Below are 16,188 nucleotides of genomic sequence, written 5' to 3'. Positions count from 1 at the left end.
AATTGTTTGAAGGTACAATTCACTTCGTTTGTCAAAACAGTTGAAATTTAGAAATTTATTTTGTTTCAGTTTCCTCAAAACCTTCACAGCCGTATTCTTTCGAATCATACAAAAATTAGAAATTATGAAAATAAAAATTTCTCAAGAAATGTGGCCACAAGCGTAGTTTTTCTATTTCTGTACCATCGAGCGTATGATTATTATTAATTATGGCATGTTTTATAAAATTACATATAACTCAGAATCTAAGGCACATAGAAATACAATTTAGGAGTCAAATTAAAGCTGTCATATTGGGTTACCTAATGTGTAATACACAATTAGGAATTTAGTTAAGAAAATACCAAAAAAATGAATCATAAATTCAATGTTTAAAAAAACACTTAATTTAATATAATTTTTTAAAGGTTTTTTTTTTGGAAAATATTTTTTAATAATTTTCCAAGACTTCGAAGCAGAATATTGAACAACAATTAAAATATTATTTCAACAATATATTATTTTTTCCTACTTAAAAACTTCCTTTTTTCTTTGGTACAAATGGCAAGATCTTTCAAAAATTGAAAGAAAATTCAAACAAATTTAATTTTTTGACAAGACTTTCTCTTAACCTTTCTTAATTGAGTAATTTCCTTGAGAGTTTATATCTTCAATGATAAATCCATTGAAACATTTATGAATTCTTCCTCTGAAAATAATTCCCTTTGTCTTTTATTGGCTGCCGTAGCTTTACAATGCCATTAAAAAAGTTGATTGTGATTTTTATTTGTAATAAAGATCATTAAATAAACACAACCTTCGCCAGTGCAACAACATGTCAATTATTTGTTTTAAATTAAAGTCTTTTTTATTTTCATATATTTGCAGTTGTAAATTACTTTTGTAAATATACAAAAATTATATTACATACCTAGGCCATTGTAAAACAAATAAAAATTCCATTTACTTGGGTGACACTAAGTGACAAAGAAAAATAAAATTGCTAACAATTTTTCTCAAGTCAGAAACATAAAAAGAATTCGAGAAGAAATTTAAATTAAATCTGTGAGACCTTAAAAAAGTAATATTTTACATGCTTTTTGTAATGAACTTAATTTTGAAGTGTACTTGGATACGTGGCCTTTCATTTTGACAGAAAGAAAACTCATTTCTTGGCCAATTGATATTTATGGGTAATTAAAAAAAGATTTTGTAATTTAATTCACAAAAAAGAAAAAAAAGAATAAAAGACAAAACAAATTTTCAGACTTCTTGAAAATTTGTTATTAAAAAAATTATTAAAACCAGTTTTTTATTTCCCTTTTATCCCGGGAAATCTCCCTTCGAAAAACTCTAGATGGTAGGAGAAATTCGTCTGAAATTCATGGAAGGTATTAGGGCATCATATCTCAATCCAGATTTGTTTTTTTATGTAAGAATCGAATAAAACGTTATATACCAAAGGTCTGTCTGGGTAAAATGTATTTGCTGCGATATTTATGATATGCCTATGGTTGAAAGACTATATCGAACATAATTTATGATATGCCTATGCTTGAAAGACTATATCGAACATAAGTTCGTTTCCTCACTCTGCTACAGAACATTCCCCAGAGGATCCTGGATGGAACCACGACTTGGCGTGCTATGTTTCTTGGCATAATTTTATTCTTTTTATTCTCAGATAGTCGAATTCTGATTATTTTATAGCGAAATTGCACCATTTGACCTTCCTTTAGGCATTTTATAAATTTGTACTACAGTGCGTATGACTATTATTAATTATGGGATATTTTACAAAATCGCTCATTTCTAAATGCCAACTGAACGTAGATACATAAATAAGGAATCAAATTAAAGCTAAGACATTAACATAACTGAATATAATAAAAAAAATTATCATTCTCCTCATCTGAAGATGTCTCTAAGAAAATTGTTTTAATTTTATACAAAGGTGGTGCATGGAACTATGACTTGAGGTACCATACTTCTTGGCATCATTTCTATATTATTTTTAGGCGTAGAACTCCTGATGATTTTATAGTAAAATCGCATAATTTGGCCTTCAAAAATGCATTTTATAAAGTTGTACTATAGTGAGTATGACTATTATTAATTGTGGGCTATTTTACAAATTCGCCCATTTCTTATTGTCTACAGAACCTAGAGACTTAAATAAGGTATCAAATTGAAGCTAAAACCTTAACCCAACTAAAAATTGGATTCCTGAGGAATGAGGAGATCTAAAATTTAACCAAGAAAATTGCTTTAATTTTATACATCGTTGGAGTAAGGAAATAAGACTTAAGATTATGAGTTTCTGCGAACCGTTTGAAAGTAGAAACCAACGTATGATTGTTTGGCACAATCGAACTTAATCTAAGACTTTAACCTAACTCAATATGATTACAAAAATGCAGATTCGTGAAGTCGAGACATAAAAAATTTAACCAAGAATTTTTTTTAACTTTCTACAAAGGTTGTGCATGGAGTAATGGCTTGAAGTCGTAGGCTTTTACACATCCTTTAAAAGTGGAAACCAACATTTGTTTGGAACGACCAAACTTAATCTATTTTCACTTGTTTCTATATGAAATTCCTACAAAATGAAAACTATAACTCACACACTACAAAAAGTACCATGGAATATTCTCCAAGCGCACAAGTATACAATAAAATATACACACAAATGCGCAAAATAACATCAAAAACATGTTATGATATGGCAGAAATGATATTCATTTTTTTTCGGCTGTCGTAATAATAATGAGATGGATGGTTTTTTGTTGGAAAAATGATGATAAAGAAATAAAGGACAAGTTAATGATGCAGAAAACAGTGGCTCAGAGAATGAAAAAAGTTTTGTGGTAATTTAAAAGCGGTTTTTTGACATTAAAAATATAAGAAATTATTTTCCTTCCTGTGGTTAATGTTAGGGAAATAATGCCCTATTTCAAATGCCATTTGAATTTTCAAAATCGGTTTATTGCAATAAAAGTAATGGCTTCTTCTTTGGTAGTACCCAATAATTAATAATAGTCATACGCACCAGTGGCTAATAATCGATATATCTTCAGTAGTGCAATAACTGTTTAAACAATATTCTACGACGAAAGCTAAGATATCAACAATTGTTTAATTTCATTTGGAGTTTGGTATTTTGAAAGTTTCATAAATCAGTTCCAATACAATGGTATCTTTCAGGACAATAACGTCCTCTTTCAAATGCCATTATAATTTTCAAAATTTGTCGTTTCTAAGAGAAGAAATAACCAATTCTTTGCTTTTTGCCAATAATTAATAATATTAATACGCACCAGTATTTCCACCGAAATAGAAAAATGGCCTTATACCCATCAGTAATACAACAAATGTTTAGGAAGCATCCGTAGCACCAGTGCGCTCTAGATTACCCAATTTGTCCCTGCTAAAATGCTATGCAAATGAATTCAAACACAGTAGAGGCAAAAAAACTTAAATTCCTTTATTTCATTTAGTAATTGGTTGTCGGAAATTATAATAAAGTAAACCACTTTTTTAAAACTTACGATTTATAGAAGACCTATAGTGTCCTCTTTCAGATGCCATATGAATTTCCAAAATCGGTATATTATAGTAAAAGTTATAGTAAATTCTTTGTTCGTATTCAATAATTAATAACAGTCATACGCACCAGCGGCCAAAAATAAAAAAAAGGTCTTATATATTAAGTAACCTAATTTTTTAAGAATTTAATAATGTTTTAAGTAGTATATATTGCACGACAGTTCTGTAGAACGCTTAAGTTGTCCTTTCAGCTGAAATTCTATGCAATACTGAATTCAAAGGTCGGCGAAGGCCAATTACCTTATTTCTTCACTTTATTTAGTAGTTGTTTTTAGGAAATTAAAACTGACTATTTTTTAAAACTTTTGGCATGTACTGAAGGCCTATAATGTCCTCTTTCAAATGGTATTTGAATTTCCAAAATAGGTTTAGTATAATAAAACTTATAGCCAACTCATTGATTGTACTCAAATTTAATAACAGTCATACGCACCAGTGGCCAATGTGCGAAAATAGCCCTATATCTCCAGTAATGCCTTAAAAGTGGACATTTTAAGCTGTAGGTGTCAAAGTTAGGTTTTCAACTGAAATCTTAGGAACAACTTTAAAGTTTTCTTCCTGAAATACAACTAAAACTAAGAAGCTAAAACCGTTCTATTATATATGGCATTTTATTTTCATAAAATATAATAAATAATTTTCACATCCAAATGAGTACTGCAAGGTAATTTTGTCCTCTTTCAAAATCAATAATAAATTTGAAAATCGGTTCAATATGAGAGAAGTTATGGTCAATGTTTTCCTAATACCCCATAATTAATAATAGTCATACGCACTGGTGTAACTTAAAGAAAAAACCAAGTTATCTATGTAAAATGGACTAAAATTGTAGGAAAATTAACCATTTAGGACAATGCCGAACCCTTGGCCTACATCCTACTATCTATTCTCGAATAAAATTTTCATTTGAGTGAAAATATTTAAGAAAATTTTCAGGATTTTCAAAAATAGCAAATTTTGAAAAATTATGAAATTTTTCCCAAATTATTTCCAAAAAAAATTGAAAATATATTCCAGCATTCCAAAAGCAACAGATTTTTTTAAACTTTCTAAGTTTTTCATAATTTTCCTTTTGAGTGAAGCTTATAATGAGCTAAGGAGATGGCACTGAATATTGGAATCTAGCGTAGTCCAAGGTAAGTTTTTGTTCAAAATTTTCAAAATTTTTATGGTTGGTTTACTTTTGGTTGGCATTGCTTTCATGACTGCCCATTATTTAGTATTTTTTCATTTCATCAGTATTTTTTCCCCTTTTTCATTTTAGTTTTTTTTCGGTTTTTCCTTTTTAATGTCATTTTCGTATCCCCAAAAAAAAAGCATCTATATTTTATCATCGTCATCATCATTTTCCAATGAACAGGAAAACTACATTATCGTTCATCTGCTGTGTACGTTTGGCTGGACCTACAAAATCAGCAAAAATGAATAAAGAAACCCGGTGAAAAAAAAAATTACAAAAAAGAACTGATGTGTAAGCAATTCCATTTCGTCCGGGGGAATATAAAATAAAATTACGCAGAGTAAAATACATGGCAACACAGTAACACATCATCAGCAGCATCGGCCAAAGAGGAGACCATTATAAATAGCTTCGGGAATAAGCAGAGGCACAAAACATTTTAACCAACCACCAACAAGCGACCAATATGAGCAGAAAGAAAAAAAAAACCAAAAACTGCAGCAACCACCAACACCACCAGGCAGCAGCAGCACCACCACATCACCAATAAGAGATAATAACATATCTTGCCTTGGGGTAGGTCGCTGTCAGCTGTGTTTATGGCATGACAAGCAAGCCAGCAAGCAACTGAACGACTAACTTCTCTCTCTTTGTGTGTATATGTGTATCTGTGTGGTAAAATGCATTGCAATGTGTCATTCCAGGCACACACAGAAATGCAGCATCTTTTTCATCATCATCATCGGCCACATCATCTTGGAATGGGCGGACAGACTTCCATAAGTACAGAACCGAAAAATTCCCGGGTCTGTTTTTTTTTTTTTTTTTTTTTTTTTGAAGAAATACATTTCATTTTATTACATCAACACCACCACACTGCCGGACTGACGACTAACTAACTGGTTGGCTGTCTGACTTTAAATTGTCGAAATATTCTCATAAAATATGCATATGCGTATTTTATAGAAATTTGTAGCTCGAAATAAATTTCAAGCAGACAAATAACGAGCTCGAGTGAAGGAGGACCATAATATTTATTTTTGGTTGGGTATTTTTTCGACATCATAATCATCATCATGTTCTTAAGGAGCAGCGGATAAAGTTAGCCATGGAAAATTTACTTGCTGTTGAAGAAAATTTTCCAAAACATAAAAGATATATACATTTTATTGCTCTATTAAGGAAAGGAAAGTTTTTCCTTTATTGCTTGACGTGCATGCTATTCTTTGTCCCTCTCCCGCACTCTCTTTTGTAGATGACCGACTTTTTGGCGTCTTGGATTTTTTTCTTTTTTGTTTTTGGATCATGAAGAAATTTGCAAAGAAATCTCAGGAAAATAATGAGATAATTAAGGAAGAATGTTTTCAGCTTGTCACGAAAGAAAAACTATGGAAATTGCTTTCGCTTCGTTACCACTTATGTATATGGAGAACTATTCGAGAGGCAATATAGTTTCAGAGGAATAGAGTCCATTGGGGCAATCTAGGAAGTATTTGAAGTGTTTTCCGGCGCTCAGAAAAGAAATAATTACAGCCGGCCGATATTTCTATAAGCAACACTTGACGTGAAGAATGCTCTCAATAGCCTAAGGTGAACATATGTCATACACGCCATGGAATCTAACTTTGAAGACTCTGAGTAACTTATGAGAATAATAAGAAGCTACCCAAGTGGAAGAGTTCTTAAATACAATACACGCGAAGGCACCCCAGAGAAGTCCAGACAACATTAGGAGCTGTACAGGGTTGAATCTTAGGTTCTGACCTTCGAAAAAATAGATGGAACACTAACTTAGATATGCCTAAAAATACCTCTCTACTGATATTGCTGCCGTTACCCATGCCAGGACCACAGACTAAGTCCTGCATTAGCTTAGACAAGTCATGATCCGCACCAGCTATGAAAGACTTAACTTAAATATACCTGACAATGCATTTCTAGTTCGATCACCTGGATGATATTGCTGCCATCATCCATGACAGGACTAAAGACGATGCCGAGAATATGCTTAGACAAGTCATGAATACTAATTTAGATATGCCTAAGAACACCCCTCTACTGATATTGCTGCTGTCACCCAGCCTAAGATCACAGACAGTGTCCTGCATTAGCTTAGACAAGTCATGATCCGCACCAGCTATGGAAGACTTAACTTAAATATACCTGACAATGCATTTCTAGTTCGATCACCTGGATGATATTGCTACCATCATCTAAGACAGGACCAAAGACAATGTCGAGAATATGCTTAGACAAGTCATGATCGGCAACAGAGCATAGCCGATATAACATAGGCTTAAGGTAGCGAAACGCAAAAAGTTATAAGGTACGTCGGGATAAGACTCAAGTCCCTGAGTAATTTATGAGAGTAATATGAAGCTACCCAAGTAGAAGAGTACTTAAATACAATACAGATGAGGGTACCCCAGAGTAGTCAAGATAACCTCTGGAGCTGTGCAGGTTTCAATCCCACGTCCCGACTTTCGGTATATCAGTTATGATGGGACATTAAATTTAGATAAACCTGAGAAAACTCTTCCTGTGGGATACGGAGATTGTTATCCAGGCAGGAACCACACATAGATGTCCAGCATAAGCTTAGACAAGTCTTGATCCTCAACAAAGGTAAAATCCCCACATTTGGGACAACATCTATCACGGAATACTATATTTAAATATGACAGAGAATGCCTTTCTAGTGGGATTATCTGGATGATATTGTTAGCCAAGCCCACAGACGATGCCCAGCATAAGCTTACACAATTCATGAGCATTGCCGATATTACATGGGCTAGAGGTAGCCATGTACGAGACAAGCTTGTGTTATTGACCAGACAACATATCCCACCAGAAATCGATTCGATCAAGGCAAGCTTCCCTACTCAGACGCAAAAAGTTTTAAGTTACGTCGGGATAAGAATCGAGACCCTGAGCCCCTTATGAGAGTAATATGGAGCCATCTAAGTGAAAGAGTACTTAAATAAAGACGAGGGCATCCCAGAGAAATCAAGTCAATCTGTACAGGATTCTATTCTAGGTTCTAACCATTGGAACATCAGCTATGATAGAACACTAAAATAAGATATGCCTAAGAAAACCTTTCTAGTAGGATACAGATGCCCGTCACCCAGCCCAAAATCATAGACGATGTCCAGCGTAAGCTTAGACAAGTCATGACCCAGAGCATAGCTGATATCACATGGGCTAGAGGTAGCTATGCACGAGACAAGCTTGTGTTATTGACATAAAACATATCCCACCAGAAATCGATTTGATCTCTGACGCAAAAAGTTATGAGATACCTCGGGATAGAACTCAAGTACCTGAGTCCCTTATGAGAATAATAAGGAGCTACCCAAGTGGAAGGGAATTTAAATACAATACAGGCGAGAGCACTCCATAGATGTCAAGTCAAGCTGTACAGGATTTTATTCTAGGTTCCGACAAGTGGAACATAAGCTATGATGGAACACTAAATATAGCTATGCCTGAGAAAATCTTTCTAGTAGGATAGGGATGCCTGTCACCCAGCCCAGAACCACAGATTATGTCCAGCGTAAGCTTAGACAAGATATGAACCGCACCAAAGCATGGGTGCAATCCCGACCTTTGGAACATCGGATATGATGAAAAAAAATATTTAGATACACCTGAAGACACATTTCTAGAGGGATCCAGGCTAGTAGACATCAATATGCGTCACGGAAGCATGGATATGTAAGCTATTACATTACACATATGCTTTCCGGATATGGGTATTTCCGTAAGTATCTGTTTAGGCTTGTATGAGGAAGCAGACATTAAAATCTTGGCAAGGGCTCAGAGAACGCTCCTTTTCATCGTCGCTATCCAATTGAGCATGCAAGTTCAGTTGATGTTATCTTGATTTATGCTCCACACAGCGGACACAAGCGTCCATTAAGTCTTGTGTCGACCCTTGCGAGGTCTAACGGGCCGAACTTTGAATACCCTCCACCGATTGGAACGAATTTGGCAGTTAAAAAAATCCGTTAAAAATTCTGTTGAAATCCTAAAAATACCAAAAGTAGCCGTTATATTAGGGTCTATACGACGAAGTAGACCTGCATAGGCAACTTTTGTCATAAGCCATTACAATATTCAAGTGCCAAAAAAAAAACGGAAAATAATGTAGCTAAAATCATCAAAATACCTAATATAAGGAGTTACCATGGGGTCTATACCAAAACGTGGACCTGCACAGATACTTTTCTGTCATAGGCTATTACGAACTTCAAATTTGAAATATTAATTTGAATAATTCCAAATTTGAAATAATTCCGGTGAATAATGTCGCTAAAATCATTAAAGTATCGAAAATTTGGAGGTAACATAATATGGGGGCCACATACCAAAATGTGAACCTACATGGCCCATTTTCAATACCAAAAGTCCTGCAGACATAATATACATTTGAGTAAAATTTTATCAACCTACTTCATTTCTTTCGGAAGCTAGAGTGATTTCCACCCGGACGGACATCGCTAAATCGTAATAGAATTGTATGCTGATCAAGAATATATATACTTTGTGGTGTCTAAAATGTATATTTCGAGGTGCTATAAAGAAAATGACAAATTTAATATACCCTGCATACTATAGTGGAGGGTATAAAAAACAGGTGTTATATAAGAACGGAACCTAAAAGTGGACCGATATATTTAATTTCAAAGTTGGCCACAAATAACTTCTTAAGACTTTAAACCTTAAAATCCAGCTCAGATTCCACCTTTAAATCCCTAAATGTGTTGGAGGACAAATCTCTTTTACTTATCTTCTGTCTTAACTCTGACTTCCACAGACGGTCAGACTGACGGACATCGCTAAATCGACATAGAATTTTATTCATACTTGACCACAAACAACTTCTTAAGGCTTTAAATCTGATCAGATTCCACCTGTAGACCCATAAACGTTTTGGAGGACATACAAAAATGACAAATCTCTTTTATTTATCTCCTGTCTTATCTTAATTTTTAGCACCAATTGCTGTTCGAGTAGATCTATAGATATGTTAAGGCCTTAACTTTAGGCTTCCTCCACAATGACCCACTTAGCCAAAGTGGCTTGACCTACTTTAGCAAAAGCAAATAGCAAGCCACACACTCACATACATCATTGGAGAGAAATTCGGAGAGAGCCAGAGCGAGAATGGGAGTAGGCCCAGTTTTTTTTTAAAGTGTGAAATATAATTAATTTTTTTTTTTGGTTAGCACTGTTTACCTAAAAATAATTGAAATTTGGTAGCAAAATTCGAATTTAGTTCACCATATGCCTACCAGTGTCAATAGAGTTTGAAGCGAGTGACAACTGTATCAATAAAACGAAATGTGGCGGGGCAAAAAAATGGGGAAAGCAAACAATTGAAAAAAGCGAAATTGAATGAAGCAAGAAAAAATCGATCAGTTTTTATACCCTCCACCATAGAATGGAGGGTATATTAAGTTTGTCATTCCGTTAGTAACACCTCGAAATATACATTTTAGACCCCACAAAGTATATATATTCTTGTTGACCAGCATAAAATTCTATGTCGATATCCGTTCGTTTGTCAGCCTATCCGTCTGTGGAAGTTATTCTAGCTTCCGAACGAAATGAAATAAATTTACCCAAATGTATATTATGTCTGCAGGACTTTTGATATTGAAAATGGCCCATATAGGTCCACGTTTTGGTATAGCCCCATTTGACGCAACCTCCCGGTATTCGGTATTTTGATGATTTTAGCGACATTTTTCACCGGAATTGTTTCAAATCTAATATTCGAAGTTCGTAATGGATACTACAGCTTAAGACAGAAAATTGTCTGTGCAGGTCCACGTCTTCGTATAGCACCCATATAACGGAACCTCCCGATAATCGGTATTTTGATGCTTTTAGCGACATTACTTACCTGAATTGTTTCAAAATTTGGTATTTAAAGTTCGCAAACTACATCCTAAGACAGAAAATTGTCTGTGCATGTGTACGTATTCGTATAGCCTCCATATAACGGTACCTCCCGATAATCGGTATTTTGATGCTTTCAGCAACATTATTCAACGGAATTGTTTCAAATTTAGTATTCGAAGTTCGAAATGGATACTACTGCATAAGACAGAAAATTGTCTGTGCAAGTCTACGTATTCGTAAAGCCTCCATATAACGGTACCTCCTGATAATTGGTATTTTGATGTTTTTAGCGACATTATTTAACGGAATTGTTTCAAATTTGGTATTTGAAGTTCGTAATGGCTGCTACAGCCTATGATAGGAGATTGCCTGTGCAGGTCCACGTATTCGTATAGCCTCCATATAACGGTACCTCCCGATAATCGGTATTTTGGTGATTTTAGCGACATTACTTACCTGAATTGTTTCAAATTTGGTATTTGAAGTTCAAAATGGATACTACACCCTAAGACGGAAAATTATCCGTGCAGGTCCACGTCTTGGTATAGCCCCCATATAACGGTACCTCCCGATATTCGGTATTTTGATGATTTTAGCGACATTATTCACCGGAATTGTTTCAAATTTAGTATTCGAAGTTCGTAATGGATACTACAGCTTAAGACAGAAAATTGTCTGTGCAGGTCCACGTCTTCGTATAGCCCCCATATAATCGTACCTCCCGATATTCGGTATTTTGATGCTGTTAGCTACATTATTCAACGGAATTGTTTCAAATTTGGTATTTGAAGTTCGTAATGGATACGACAGCATAAGACAGAAATTTGTCTGTGCAGGACCACGTCTTCGTATAGCCAACATATAATCGTGCCTCCCGATATTCGGTATTTTGATGCTTTTAGCGACATTATTCACCGGAATTGTCTAAAATATAGTATATGAAGGTCGTAAGCGATACTACAGCCTATGATCGTACCTCCCGATATTCGGTATTTTAATGATTTTAGCTACATTATTTAGCGGATTTTATTGTTTTGGAGAATTGCCAAATAAGTTCCAAATGGTGGAGAGTATTCAAAGTTTTTTTTTACTTGTTTCTTTTTTACATCAGAAGGCAGCTGTTATGAATATCTGTTTTTTTTCTCTTTCAGGCGAGCTTGAAATAGCCGCCCAACTATGAATGAGACAAACCTAAACAAATTGCTAATTGTTTAATTGCAATAAATGTAAGCTTTGTGTTCGTTTTCTTTGTGTGTGAGTGTGTGTTTGGAAAAAATACTTTCGATTTTTTCTTTTCTTTCTCTCATTACATTTTGTTTTCTATGTACCTCCCTACCTACCTCCCCCTTTTTGGTTAGTTAGAGAGTTTATTCGCCAATTTTACTTTTAGTTTGATTTTCTATTTTTTTCTTTCATTTTTTCGATTAGTTTTAGTTACGCTTTTTATATTCATTGTTTTTGTGCTTGTTAGCCAGCCAGCCAACCAGCCAGCAAGCTAGCGAGCGAGCTAACACCAGCCCCAGCTATGAAACAAACGTGGTTGGTTTCTGATGATAAAATAGTAGAAAGTGAAAGTAGGCCGTTTGTCAGCGTTTTTTTCTTTTTGTGTTTTTGTAATTTTACTTTTTCTTCCAGCGTATCAAACGGAGACAAAAGCGGCAAGTAAGCGCGAAAAAATGAAACTTTTTTTTTCAACTTTAAAACCTCATCATCATTACTTTTGATTGTAAATAACCACTTACAGGCAAACATATATACATATACATATATATATGGAATGGAAAACGGAATATGTCTCTGATTGTAATATCAGAAATATTTCAGTGATGATGTGATGCTGTTCAGATCTCTGAGAAATCAAAACTGAATCATTAGTAAAATTTATAAAAAAAAAAAAAATTAAAAAAAAACACAGTTTCTTGTTTTTTTTTTTAATTTTTTTTTTTTTTTTTTAATTTATTTTGGCCTAAAAACAAAAGTAAATATTTTATGTGTGTGTGTGTGTTTGTGTCTAAAAACAAACAAATGGCCCACAAATGAGCTGGCAAATGTTAATGATTTCATTTCATATATAAACTTGACACACTTAACATTTTTGGGAGGAGAAATTTTGTTTTATTTATTTATTTATTTTTTTTTTTTGTTTTCAAAAAGACGCAAATTTTGAATATGCAAACAATTCGAAATAGGGAAGAACCCTGAGCTAAATTTCATTTGATGGCAAATTACTCTCCACTAGCCATGATAAATTAAAAAAAAACAGTAAAGATAGTCCTTAAGTCGGGCCGACTTTATGATACCCTACACCACGTTGCTAATTTAGTAGAAATCCGTATATCTACTAAACGTTTTTATGGGAAAACTCAATCATACACGCTATGGTTATAATTATAATTTAAAGTTCAGAGGACTAAATATGCCGAAGCATTTGTACCTTTTAAATTCGGATTTGTATTGCCCATTTGGTGCACAATTAATTTGAAATCGGATAAAAATATATATGGGAGCTATATCCAAATCGGAACCGATCTCGATAAAATTTGGCAAATATATTTCTGAGCTGTATTTGATATATTTACCTGAATATCGATGTTACGGAGTGCATATTACGGTTGTGGGTAACAAATACAACAAATCGGATGAACAGTATATATGGGAGCTATAGCTATATCTGAACCGATTTTCATCAATTTTTTTATACTAGCTTCTAGACCCAATTCGGTCGTATGTGCCAAATGTCATCCAATTTGGGCAAATATTAGACGTTTGATGTACAATAAAAGGTAAATTGGACGAAGTTATATATGGGAGCTATATCTAAATTTTAACCGATTATCTCCAATTTCAATAGGGTTCGTCCTTGAGCCAAACAAATTACTTGTGCAAAATTTCATGTGGATAGGGCTATAAATGCGAACTGTACTTTGTTTACAAAAATATATGGACAGACGGACGGACGGACATGCATAAATCGACTCAGAATGTGATTCTATGCAGATCATTAAAAGGAACTATGGGTCTATCTCGTTTCCTTTTGCCTGTTACAAACAAATGCACAAAGACATAATACCCTGACCACCTTGTGGTGTTTGGTATAAAAACAAACTTTAGATCCAAATGATGACATTTACATACCCCCTGCATTACCAGTAATGTAAAAAATAATGAGATACTCCACGAAAAATGCAAAACGGCTAAATTTCATTCCACGGTAAATTATTTTCCATTAGCTATGGAAAATTTAAAAAAAAATCAACTGGAGATCCCGGTGATGACATTTACATCCCCTCTACATTACCAGTAAGCTAAAAAATAATGAGTTATTCTCAAAGAATAGCAAAATAAAATAGCTCTCTTTCATCTTAGCGAATTTGGAGAAACAAGACCTAAGGGTATACAAAGCATAAGCTCACTGCTCCGAATCACATGGGCCACTTTCATCTCTTGGGAATACCTCAATATTTTTTGGTGTAACTGGTAATGAAGGGGGTATGCTAATGTCATTGTAAGCACATTAGCATACCCTCTGCATTACCAGCAATACCAAAAAATAATGAGGTATTCCCAAAACCAAAATATAATAGATTCCCGTCATCTTAGCAAGTAGGGAGAAGCGAAAGCACAAGGGGCTCAATAATTAAGATCACTGGTTGGAATCTGCGTATCAGAGGTCTGAGTTCATAGATTTCGAAATCATTTACTTACTTCGTATGCTGTGCCCATACCTTTTAAGGTATGGTGAGAATACATAAAACGTTGTTTTGACTGGCAAAGTCGGCCGGCTTCCTCGGAAAAGAATAAAGGAGAGTGGAGCCACAATCGAATTAAGTCAAACTAAAACTCCTTTGTCCCTGTACGAAGAAGCCAGTCAAAAAAGCGTTTTATGCATTCTCACCTTTAGTATGCTGTAAGGTAATATATAGCTTATACAAAAATGAACTTACGACACCCCTTATTCGGTAATGATATTTTTTGGTGACACGTAAAGATATTAGCCCCCTCTAATATATATTTCTATCAATAGAAGGCTTTAAAGGAGTCTTTCAAATAAGGTGTGAACAGGAACTATTTTAGGTTAATTTCGTTGGAATATCTTTATATGGAGGCTATATTTGGGTCTCCTTGGTTTCAGGTCAAAATATGCCATAATTTTTGGACTCAAATTTTAACAACTTCTAATTAAGGACTTTGCCAATCCCCACTCAGCCAGGGGTGTATAAATAAGCCATATAGAAATAGAATAACGCTTAAAAGTTTGGCTATAAAAAAAATCAGTTTCGGAAGATTTCGAAATATCTTTGATCTAAAGAATGCCATGAAAAAAGTCTTTGATTTTCGGAGAACTCAAAATGGCCATCGAATTTCAATAGACCGCCAGAAGAATTCTTCTTCAGAAAAAAATTTAAAAAAGTCTTCAAAAATCCATAAAGAAATCTTATGTGCACAGAGGAGGTGGGAAAGTTCTATCATTAAAAGTAAACCTTTTCCAAAAAGTCCTAAATAGCTTTTAGCCTTAAGAAGACCCCGAAAAGGTTCTCTGGAGAATTGTATTATTTACAGAAGACCTCCAAAATAACCTATATATGTATAACAATCCAACTATTCATCGAAAGGACCTTCCAATCATATAAGATTTCCAGGAGATGTTCTCCTTATAAAAGCCCACAAAGATTAGAAGTCTTAATGGACGAGCTAAAGCAAGAACTGAAGCAGGTAGACTTTGTAGACAAAGACTGAAGATGAACGTCTTATAGAAGTGGTGAAAAGGCGAGGACACGTAGAAGGCAGTCATTACTCGTCGGAAGAGAGAACGTGGATTGGTGAGGGTAGTTTTGAAGATAAGCAGCTTAAGCCCTTATATGAAAACTAAATTCTTCTAAAGAAGAGAGTCTTCAAGGCTGAGTTGTAGGGAGTACCTACAGACAAGCAAAAGGTCAGAAAATCTTTATAGGTGAGTTGCAGTAAAGGGAGCTGCCTAGTTGGGAGTTTTTATAGGCGAGCTACCAAGCTGGAAGTCCTTGTAGACGATCTGCTAAGCAGAGAGTCTTTATAGACGATCTGCTGAGGTGAGAGCTTCAGCGCAGCGAGTCCATATAAACAAGCTGCCGAGCAGGGAGCCTTTTTGATCTGCCAAATATAGAATATTTATAGGAGTGTTGCCAAGCATCCGCAGCACAAGGATGAGGATAGCATTTTTACAGACTAGGAGTAGAAGAAGAGATATCATTTAGACGTGTCATTGAGGAGGAAATCATTGGACTATCTTGAAAAGGGAACTTTTTTGCAATACCACATAAAAGAGGATTAATATGAAGAGTACCAATGTTAAATTATATAACACGCAGTCCTTTTGTAGATCCAAAGAAAGTAGATTACACATATGGGTATATTTTAAGGATCTGAATAAGATTAGTCTTTTAGGAGTCCCGAAATTTGAAGGGGGACTCCTAGACCAAATGTTACAGTCCCATTTTAGGAGTCACATGTTTAGACGAAATTTAAAGGGGGACTCC

General features: G+C 34.5%; 1 protein-coding gene across 3 annotated transcripts in view; it reads right to left on the bottom strand.

Moving 5' to 3' along the window:
- LOC109611694 (serine-rich adhesin for platelets-like) overlaps positions 1-16,188 on the bottom strand; it is a 279,269-nt gene that overhangs the window by 178,598 nt on the left and 84,483 nt on the right. The gene's annotated exons all lie outside the window — the stretch shown is intronic.

This window comes from Musca domestica, unplaced genomic scaffold, assembly GCF_030504385.1.
Source record: "Musca domestica strain aabys unplaced genomic scaffold, Musca_domestica.polishedcontigs.V.1.1 123, whole genome shotgun sequence".
NCBI classification, from domain to species: domain Eukaryota; kingdom Metazoa; phylum Arthropoda; class Insecta; order Diptera; family Muscidae; genus Musca; species Musca domestica.
Note: the sequence above shows the minus strand (reverse complement) of the source record. Positions and strands in the feature narration are given on the sequence as shown.